The sequence below is a fragment of the Rhinolophus sinicus genome, chromosome X (genome assembly GCF_036562045.2).
Source record: "Rhinolophus sinicus isolate RSC01 chromosome X, ASM3656204v1, whole genome shotgun sequence".
NCBI lineage: Eukaryota > Metazoa > Chordata > Mammalia > Chiroptera > Rhinolophidae > Rhinolophus > Rhinolophus sinicus.
Genome location: NC_133768.1, coordinates 105,049,338 through 105,060,002, shown reverse-complemented (window position 1 = coordinate 105,060,002; position 10,665 = coordinate 105,049,338). Strand labels below are relative to the sequence as shown.

The 10,665-nt window shown below is 36.8% G+C and overlaps 1 pseudogene; it reads left to right on the top strand.

The window, feature by feature from the left end:
* Positions 1–5,333, top strand: part of LOC109456646 (neuronal membrane glycoprotein M6-b) — a 121,784-nt pseudogene extending 116,451 nt beyond the window's left edge.
* The last annotated feature ends 5,332 nt before the right edge of the window (positions 5,334–10,665 follow it).

Here is a 10,665-nt window from a genome sequence, read left to right as displayed (position 1 = left end):
AATACTCTTTTCATCCTAAAAAACTGAAACTCCATACTCATTAAACAATTCCCCACTTGCTCTTCCCTGAGCCCTTTACAACCACTGTTATACTTTTTGCATCTAAGAATGTATCTTAGGTAAGTGGAATCATACAGTATTTCTTTTTATGACTGGCTTTATTTCAATTAGCAAAATGTCCCCAAGGTTCATCCATGTTGTAACATTTGTCAGAAAGACCTTCCTTGTTTCAAAGAATATTTACCATGAGATCTACCTTCTTAATACATTTTTAAGTATACAATACAATATTGTGAACTTTAGGTACAATGCTATACAGCATATTTCTAGAACTTATTTATCTTGCATAACTGAAATTTAATAACAACACTCCATTTCTCCCTCTCTTGAGCCCCTGGCATCCAGTTTTATTTTCTGCTTCTACAACTTGACTATTTTACATACTTTCCTTTTAAGTCTTTTTTCAATTACAGTTAACATTCAATGTTATATTAATTTCAGGTGTGCGCGTAGAGGTTAGACATTTATATAATTTACAAAGCGATCCCCCCAATTAGTCCAGTAACCACCTGGCACTATACATACTTATTATGTTATTATTGACTGTATTCCCTATGCTGTACTTTGTATCCCTGTGACTGTTTTGTAACTACCAATTTGTACTTCTTAATCCCTTCTCCTTTTCCACCTAGCTCCTCCACCCTCCTCCCCTCTGGCAACCATCAGTTTGTTCTCTGCATCTATGAGTCTGTTTCTGTTTTGTTTGTTCATTTATTTTGTTTTATAGATTCCACATATAAGTGAGATCATACAGTATGTGTCTCTCTCAGTCTGACTTATTTCACTTAGCATAATACCCTCTAGGTCCATCCATGTTGTTGCAAATGGTAAGATTTCATTCATTTTTATGGCCGAGGAATATTCCATTGTCTTTTTTATCCATTCGTCTATTGATGGACACTTAGGTTGCTTCCATATCTTGATATCTTGGCTATTGTAGATAGTGATGCAGTGAACACAAGGGTGCATATATCTTTTCAAATTAGTGTTTTAGATTTCTTCAGCTAGATACCCAGAAGTGGAATTCCTGGGTCATATGATAGTTCTATTTTTTAATTTATTGAGGAACCTCAGTACTGATTTCCATAGTGGCTGCACCAGTCTGCAATCCCACCAACAGTGCACTAGGATTCCCTTTTCTCCACAGCCTCGTCAACACTTGTTTGTTGATTTATTGATGATGGCCATTCTGACAGGTGTGAGGTGATATCTCATTGTGGTTTTTATTTGCATTTCTCTGATGATGAGTGATGTTGAGCATCTTTTCATATGTCTATTGGCCATGTGGACGTCCTCTTTGGAGAAATGTCTGTTCAGGTCCTCTACTGATTTTTGAATTGGATTCTTTGTAGTAAGTTGTATATGTTTCTTATATATTTTGGATATTAACCCCTCATCAGATGTACTGTTGGCCCATATTTTCTCCCATTCACTACGTTGTCTTTTTGTTTTTTTTGTAGTTTCCTTCACTGTGCAAAAACTTTTTAGTTTGATGTAGTCCCATTTGTTTATTTGTTCTTTTGTTGCCCTTGCCTAAGAACACATACCCCCCAAAGTATTGCTTACAGAAATATCAAAGAGTTTACTGATTACGTTTTCTTCTAGGAGTTTTATAGTTTCAGGTCTCACATTTAAGTCTTTAATCCATTTTGAGTTTATTCTTGTATATGGTGTAGAAAGGTGAACCAGTTTCATTCTTTTGCATGTGTCTATCTAGTTTTCCCAGCACCATTTATTGACGACACTGTCTTTACTTTATTGCATTGTATATTCTTGCCTCCTTTGTCATAGATTAATTGACCTTATAGACATGGGTTTATTTCTAGGTTCTGTATTCTGTTCCATTGATCTATGTGTCTGTTTTTATGCCAATATCATGCTGTTTTGATTACTATCACTTTGCAGCATAGTTTGATATCAGGTAGTATGATACCTCCGACTTTGTTCTTCTTTCTCAAGATTGCTCTGGCTTTTGGGAATATTTTGTGGTTCTATATAGATTTTAGGATTTTTTGTTCTAGTTCTGTGAAAACTGCCATTGGTATTGTCATACTAATTGTACTGAATCTATAGATTGCTTTGGGTATTATGGACATTTTAATGATATTAATTCTTCCTATCCATGAGCACGGTGTGTGCTTCCATTTGTATTTTCTTCAGTTTCTTTGTTGAATGTCTTATAATTTTCTGAGTACAAGTTTTTATCTCCTCAGTTAAATTTATTCCTAGGTATTTTATTATTTTTTTTTATTTAAATATTTTTTATTTTGTAAACCTAGGTAAATTGATTTTTTAAAAAGAGAACCACATATCAATGTTAGTACTGAAAGTACAGATATCAGTACGTATTCTACAGATTTTAAATGGCTAATAAGAGAATATGAACAAATTTGTGCTGATAAATTTTACAACTTAGATGAAATGGACACCTTTCTTTGAAAAATACAAACTGTCGGGCTGGCCCAGTGGTTCAGGCGGTTGGAGCTCCGTGCTTCTAACGCTGAAGGCTGTCAGTTTGATTCCCACATGGGCCAGAGGGCTCTCAACCGCAAGGTTGCCAGTTTGATTCCTCAAGTCCCGCAAGGGATGGTGGGCAGTGCCCCCTGCAACTAAGATTGAACACAGCACCTTGAGCTGAGGTGCCGCTGAGCTCCTGGATGGCTCAGTTGGTTGGAGCGCATCCTCTCAACCACAAGGTTGCCGGTTCGACTCCCACAAGGGATGGTGGGCAACTATCCCCCACAAGTGATAGTTGCGCCCCCTGCAACTATCAACAGCAATTGGACCTGGAGCTGAGCTGCGCCCTCCACAACTAAGATTGAAAGGACAACAACTTGACTTGGAAAAAGTCCTGGAAGTACACACTGTTCCCCAATAAAATCTTGTTCCCCTTCCCCAATAAAAAAAAGGAAAAGAAAAAAAAAGAGAAAAATACAAACTTTCAAAACGGATTTAAGGAGAAATAGAAAAATTTCGATAGCCCTATATTAACAAAATTGAATTCATAATTTAAAATCTTCCCTCAAAGAAAATTCCAGTCCCAGATGGCATCATTTTTAAGATTTGTCAAACATTTAAGGAATAAAAAATCCAATTGTAAACAAACTTTCAGAAAACAAAGTAGGGAATACTACCCAACTGAGTTTTTTAAAATTTATTTTATTTATTTATTTATTTATTTATTTATTAGTTTCAGGTGTACAAAACAATGTAATAGTTAGACATTTACACCTCTCACAAAGCGATAACCCACCTCCCCTAATCTACTACCCCTCTGACATTGCACAGTTATTTTATTCTTTGATGGAGTTATAAATGGGATTGCTTTCTTTATTTGTCTTTCTGATAATTCATTATTGGTGTATAAAAATGCAACAATTTCTGAATATTAATTTTGTATCCTGCTATTTTATTGAATCTATTTATTAGTCTAATAGGTTTTTGGTGGATTCTTTAGGGTTCTCTCTATGTACTTGTAGTATCATGTCATCTGCAAATAATGACAGTTTTACTTCCTCCTTTTTAATTTGGATGCCTTTTCTTTTTCTTTTTTTTTTTTCTGTCTGATTGCTGAAGCTAGGACTTTCAATACTATGTTGAATAAAAGTGGTAACAGTGGACATCCTTGTCTCATTCCTGATCTTAAAAAAAAAATAAAAAATTAGCTTTTCACCGTTAAGTATGATGTTAGCTGTGGGTTTGTCATATATGGCCTTTATTCTGTTGAAATATGTTCCATATCTTCCTTTCTAAGGTTGATTAATAGTCTGTTACATGGATATACCACAATTTGTTTATCCATTCATCTATGGATGGACAGTTAGGTTGCTTCCACCCTTAAGCTATTGTGAATATAATGCTGCTATAAACATGGGTGTACAAAGCTTTTTAAGACCTTGCTTTCAATTCTTTGTGGTATATACTCAGAATTGGATCGCTGGATTGTTTGGTAATTATATTTTCTATTCTTTTGAGAACTTGCAATACTGTTTTCCATATCAGCTACATCATTTTAGATCTCTATCAACGGTGTACAAAGCTTGTAATTTCTCCACATCCTCACCAACACTTGTTTGTTTTGTTTTGTTTTGTTTTTAAAGAATAGCCATCCTAATTGTTGTGAGGAAGTCAACACTAATTTTAGAATAAATTAATGAGTGCTTAAAAATAAAATGAAATGTTTCTAGCCTAATTTATCCTATTTCCTTTCCTTTCATTGACTCTGTTCTTTTATGGATAACTATGGACTCTATTATTGCTATTATATCTTTTGATCTATGCTTTGTTAGGCTATATGAAAATAGTGCTTGATTGAGGAGTCAGCCTCCAGTCCAGTAGCCCAGCGTAGCCTGCTCAGAGCCCAGCCCATGCACGTGGCTGCCAGACCTGTAAAATTGTGCCATCACCTTCACTCATCCCAGGGGAACCTAAGAGCTGGCAGCCCACTCCCCTCCTTTGGTTTCCAGCCAAGTGCTGCTTCGAATGCTGCATCAAGTGTATGGGCGGGCCCGCCCTATACTTCTCTGGGGGCCACCTCTGCTTCTCTAGAGTCGCCTTGTTCTGTGGCTGTGAGCATGTGGAACTCGTGGGCACCATGGTGATTCTTTAGCAACACTTCTCCAGCAGCACCAGTGACCGCGCCTTGCTGAGGGAAGTAATACAACTGATGGCGTATGTCATCTATGGAATCAGGTCCTTTTTCTTCTTGTATGGGATCGTTCTTTTGGCAGAAGGCTTTTCCGGCATAAGGGCAGTGAAAGAACTGCACAGGGAATTTAAAACAACTGCCTGTGGCCAATGCATCCTTGGAATGTTCGTCTTCCTCACCTATGTGCTGGGTGTGCCTTGCCTGGATGTGTTTGGTTTCTCGGTGGTTCCATGTTTATGTTCTATAGTGTGTGGTCAACTTGTGAAGTCACTGTGTCACCCCGACCAACGGGAGAGCCAGTGTGGAGCAGCAGATCTGCATGGATATTGGCAATGTGGTAAATCATTCCTTGGAATGCTTCCCCAGGAAAAATATGTGGCTGTGCCCTAAACATCTGCGATACAAATGACTTCTACATATCTTATCACCTGTTCACAGTGGCCTGGATAGGAGCTGGTGCCACCATCAGCACCCTGGTCCACTTTCTCATGAAATTTCTTCTAACAGGGCTTTCTTAAAGGAAGCAAGCAAAGTGCAGGCTTACCAGAATATCAAAGCAAAGGAAGAACAGGAACTGCAAGATATCCAGTCACGATCAAAAGAACAACTCAATTCTTACACGTGAATGTTTGCCAGAGTGCTTCAGCCAACGAATTTCCAGCTCTGACAAATCATCAGAGAGCTGCTCTGCAGTCCAGACGTGTATCCCACCAAACAAACTAACGTACAAGTACAAACACTTCACTGTCTGTCTCAAGCTGCTGGGATGTATTTCGAGGAAAACCTTCTGGTAGTTAAATCTTTTTCTTTAGAACAGATATTGGGAGTTTCATGTCGGCCATTTTAAAAGGCAACATTTGGATTGTTCATCCTTTTGAAATTTGTGGCATGTGCACATTTATTGCTAGAGTAGTGCTACCAAGACAGGCAATGAGAATGTGGCATACTTCTTGATAGGGACCTGTGATGTGCCAGCATCAGGGGATGTGACCATAAATGTATGTATGCCATCTGTCCTCAAATAAGTATATCTAAATAGGGAATAAAATAGAATTGGTGTGAAGTTTCATTTCTGACAGCTGACATTTATGAAACTGTAGCTCATCAAAGATAATGTGATTCTTACAAGTGACCTTTTTCTTTTAATTAACTGACTTTTCCCCTAAGTCGAAGACACATTAATATCCTGATCCAATCAGAAATCTTTTTTGCAATAACTCTAAAATGAGCTACTATAATGCTGCTCCACCTACCATTGAAGAAGCTGGATTCTGACTCATTGACATGCTTTCCAGAATCAATTTTGTAATAGATTTCATTTTAATAAAATGACTTGCTTGCCATCATTCTTCTTGGGAAATAAATGTCAGCTCTTCCTTAATGAGTACTTGCTTTAAATTTTTAAGAACTTATATTACAACAGAATACCTAAAATCCTTCATAGGATTTTGTTCCACAAGTGTTTTTCTTAACTAAGAATTGTTACCTTATGAAAATGACCACCATTCTAAACCGTTTTTATAAGGTCTTCTTACCGAACCAGAGCCCACTGTCCTATATGCATAGAAGCCGATACTGTGGCACCGGCTCTTGAGAAAAGAAAGAAGCTTTATTTGAAAGTCAACTGGCAAGAAGACAAGAAGCAAGGTTTATATCTGTCATCCTTGATCCAGGATTTGGGGCAGGTTTTAAGGGATAGCAGTTAAGGTTTCACAAGTGTTACTTGTAATTGGTATTTCACAGTGTTGTTTGTAAGTGGTGTATGCAAGGCTTAAACTTTGCTTCTGTGACTTTTTAGAAACAGGATAGGACCACGTTCTGTGGTTACAGTGGGAATAATTAGTTTAAATTTAATACCAACTATCTAAAACCTAATTACAAATAGACCAAAGACCTACTTTATGAATTTGAACACTTAAGTAATTGAAATTAGGGTTGGTATTTATTTCACTTTTTCTTATTGAAATCTTGGTTTCCTGAAATAATAAAGTTTGATGTTCAGCAAAAACAAGATGCTTGAGTTTAAGCCATTTTCAAAAGGAACTTGCCTTCTAAATCATTGTGTTCCAAAACATAAGTGACTATAGCGGTTGAGTATTAGTGATGATAAATGTTGTGTTGTTCTTTGTGAAATGATACATGTAACTGTTGGGTGCATCAGTGCTTTTTAAAAGGGTCTGCATAACATATAGGATCAACTATGTATATTTATGCTAAGAATTACCTTGTGGTTTGGCTGTTTCCATATACATGTGCAGAAATGTATTAACATGAAAGGAAGCAGTCCTTTATCAAGATGCTATTAAAATTGAATATTATTAAAAGAAATTGAAGAAAACACAAAGAAATGGAAAGATATTCTGTGTTCATGGATTGGAAGAATCAACATAGTTAAAATGGCCATACTAACCAAAACAATATACAGATTTAATGCAATTCCCATCAAAATCCTAATGGCTTTTATTTATTTTTTTTTTTTTCAAGAAATAGAACAAAAGGGGCAGCCAGATGGCTCAGTTGGTCAGAGCATGGTGCTCATAACATCAAGGTCTCTGGTTCGAGTCCCACATGAGACAGTGAACTGTGCCCCCCCCCCCCCCCCCAACTAGGTTGAAAAAACAATGACTTGACATCCTGGAAAAACACACTGTTCCCCAGTATTCCCCAATAGAAAAAAAGAAAGAAAGAAAGAAATAGAAGAAAAACATCATCAGATTTGTATGGAATCACAAAAGACCTTGAATAGCCAAAGCAATCTTGAGAAAAAAGAACAAGGCCAGAGTTATCACACTCCCTAACTTCAATTTATACTACAAAGAGACAATAATCAAAACAGCATGGTATTGGTAGAAAAACAGACACACAGACCAATGGAACAGAATTAAGAATCCAGAAATAAACCCACATATATATGGGCAAATAATTTTCAACAGAGGAGCCAAAAACATACAATAGAGAAAAGAAAGCCTCTTCAATAAATGGTGCAGCGAAAATTGGAAAGCCATGTGCAAAAGAATGAAACTAGACTGCTATTTGTCACCATATACCAAAATTAACTCAAAATGGATCAAAGACCTAAATATAAGACCTGAAACAACAAAATTGCATAGAAGAAAGCATAGGTGCGAAACTTAGGGACCTTGGTCTTAGAGAGGATTTTATGAATTTGACCTCCAAGGCAATGGAAGTAAAAGCAAAAATAAATGAATGGGACTATATCAAACCAGAAAGCTTCTGTACAGCAAAAGAAACTGTCAACAAAACAAAGAGGCAACCAATCTAATGGGAGAAGATATTTGCAAACAACACCTCTGAGAAGGGGCTAATATCCAAAATCTATAAACTCATACAACTCAACAACAACAACAAACAATCCAATCCAATTTAAAAATAGGCAGAAGACCTGAACAGACACTTCTCCCAAGAAGACATACAAATGGCCAACAGATACACGAAAAGAGTCTCAACTTCACTAGCTATTAGGGAAATGCAAATGAAAACCACAATGAGATATCACCTCACACCTGTTAGAATGGCTATTAGCAAGACAAGTAATAACAAGTGTTGGAGAGCTTATGGAGAAAAAGGAACACTCATACAGTGTTGGTGGGAATGTAAATTGGTACAGCCACCGTGGAAAACAGTATGGAGTTTCCTCAAAAAAATTAAGAGTAGATTTACCATATGACTCAGCAATCCCTCTTCTGGGTATCTACCCAAAAAAATCTGAAAATATTTATCAGTAAAGATATACGAAGGTTGGATAATCAAGGTCGCGAACTCATCCTAGTAAAAGTGCTACCTACCTCATTGCTGAATATCACTATGGTCACCTTCAAAGTACTCCCCTTGGGAAGCTATGCACCGACGCCAGCGCCTAGTCCACCCTTCAAAGCAGTTTTGGAACTCTTTTTCTGGAATGGCCATCAGAGCTGTCGTCATATTACCCTTGATATCCTGAATGTCATCAAAATGTCTTCTTTTCAATATTTCCTTTATCTTCGGGTAAAGAAAGAAGTCATTGGGGGCCAGATCAGGTGAGTAGGGAGGATGTTCCAATACAGTTGTTTCCTGGCTAAAAACTCCCTCACAGACAGTGCCGTGTGAGCTGATGCATTGTCGTGATGCAAGAGCCATGAATTGTTGGCGAACAGTTCAGGTCATCTAACTTTTTCACACAACCTTTTCAGCACTTCCAAATAGTAAACTTGGTTAACTGTTTGTACAGTTGGTACAAATTCATAATGAATAATCCCTCTGATATAAAAAAAAGAAGTTAGCAATGTCATTGTAACAAGTTCACGAACTTAATTGTCAGAGCTCGTATGTACCCCGATGTCCATAGCAGCCAAGACATGGAAACAACCAAAGTGTCCTTTGATAGACGATTGGATGAAGATGTGGTACATATATGCAATGGAATATTACTCGGCCATACGAAAAGATGAAATAGGGCCATTTGTAACAACATGGATGGATCTTGAGACTATTATGCTAAGAGAAAAAAGTCAGGCAGAAAAAATTGAGAACCATATGACTTCACTCATATGTGGGATATAAAAGTGAAAGCAACAAAAGAACGATACAGACAAATAAAGAAACAAAAACTCATAAACATAGACAATAGTTTAGTGATTACCAGTGGGTAAGGGGGAAGGAGGATAGTAGAGGAGGGTAAAAGGGGTAAAATCAAATATATGGTGATGGAAGGAGAACTGTCTCTGGATGGTTAAGTGCACAATGTGATCTATAGATGATGTAATACAGAATTGTACACTTGAAACCTACCGTGTTTCCCTGAAAATAAGACCTAGCCGGATAATCAGCTCTAATGCATCTTTTAGAGCAAAATTTAATATTTAAGACCTGGAATTATATATTATATTATATTATATTATATTATATTATATTAATTATATTATATTATATTATATTATATTATATTATATTATATTATATTAGACCCAGTCTTAGAGTAAAATAAGACCGGGTCTTATATTAATTTTTACTCCAAAACACTCATTAGAGCTGATTGTCCAGCTAGGTCTTATTTTTGGGGAAACATGGTATGTAATTTTACAAACCAGTGTCACCCCAATAAATTTAATAAAATGAAAAAAGAGATGCTATTAAAATTGGACATCAAGTATAATATTTCATTTGGATGCTTTTTGTTGTTTCTGGTAGTGCTGAAAAATGCCTGTCTGGAGCTTGACTAGGTTTTTGTTGTTGTTGTTTCTTTGTTTTTCAATTGGGAGAAGCTCTCTTCTGTGTCAACAGTTGTTCCAGAATAGTTTGTTCTTTTTCTTTCCTGTTGCATGACAGACTTAAATATTTTTTCCAGCAGTGGAGGTGTTGTTAGAGTCCAGTGTTCTAGAACAGGCAGTGTCTAACAGCTAATTTTACTTTTCTATTTCTGGTAACTACTACCAGGAATTTTTGAAAACTTTTTTAAAAAATAGTCTAATTTTTTTTATGTAAAGAGCATTCAATTTTGCTACGTATACATTTTTTTTTTTTAAGATTTTATTGGAGAAGGGGAACAGTGTGTACTTCCAGGACTTTTTCCAAGTCAAGTTGTTGTCCTTTCAATTGTTGTTGTGGAGGGCGCAGCTCAGCTCCAGTTCCAGTTGCCGTTGCTAGTTGCAGGGGGTGCAGCATACCATACCTTGTGGGAGTCGAACCGGCAACCTTGTGATTGAGAGCCCAGTGGCCCATTTGGGAATCGAACTGGCAGCCTTCGGAGTTAGGAGCGTGGAGCTCTAACTTGCCTGAGCCACCGGGCCAGCCCTACGTATACATTTTTGTCACATCACAATAAATCAATATTTTCTATCAGTGCCAAGGGTTTCCTGTAGTTCTATTCAAGTGCTATAATGAATATTTGTAGATAATAGTAAAAAATAATAATAAAAGAAAGAACTGCGGAAACTTTGCACTTAAAAGTCATTTTGTAT